Consider the following 515-nt stretch of genomic DNA (forward strand, 5'->3'; position numbering starts at 1 on the left):
GCAGGAATACCATGCATATCAGTCAAGATAAAGACATTACTATATACATTATCATCAACAAATAACTTTTCATTTTTTGGTCAATTAAATGCACTTTTTTTTTCTCTTCTCCTGTTCCCTCCCTCCCTCTATTATCCACCCCCATATTACCCTTATTCTTACTTTCTCTAGTATCTACCGTTGCCCTCCCTGCTTCTATACATTCCAATCTTTCAGTTTCTGCTATAGAGTGCAGACAGTTGGCATATACTGAGTGGGGACATACAAAGTCCATCGTAGGTTGGCTTGCTTTGCTTAGCATTAAGTCCTCTATATTCGTTCACTTTGTATCAAATGTCAGGGTCTCATTGTTGGTGTTTTTTGTTTTTTGTTTTTGTTTTTGTTTTGGCTGAGTAGTATTCCATAGGGTACATGTGCCACATTTTTTCAATCCAATCATCTTTTTTTTTTTTTTTTTAGAGATTTTCACTGTAGGGCGCGTGCGCTCGCCAGACAGACAGAGAGAGACATAGAGA

At 37.7% G+C, this 515-nt stretch overlaps 1 protein-coding gene and 1 long non-coding RNA gene across 9 annotated transcripts in view; one reads left to right on the forward strand and one right to left on the reverse strand.

Moving 5' to 3' along the window:
- The window catches only part of SCTR (secretin receptor), a 119,639-nt gene that overhangs the window by 15,290 nt on the left and 103,834 nt on the right, over positions 1–515 (reverse strand). The window lies entirely within an intron of this gene.
- The window catches only part of LOC114006353 (uncharacterized), a 23,914-nt gene that overhangs the window by 855 nt on the left and 22,544 nt on the right, over positions 1–515 (forward strand). The gene's annotated exons all lie outside the window — the stretch shown is intronic.

This window comes from Tupaia chinensis, unplaced genomic scaffold (genome assembly GCF_000334495.1).
Source record: "Tupaia chinensis unplaced genomic scaffold, TupChi_1.0 Scaffold147282_1, whole genome shotgun sequence".
NCBI classification, from domain to species: domain Eukaryota; kingdom Metazoa; phylum Chordata; class Mammalia; order Scandentia; family Tupaiidae; genus Tupaia; species Tupaia belangeri.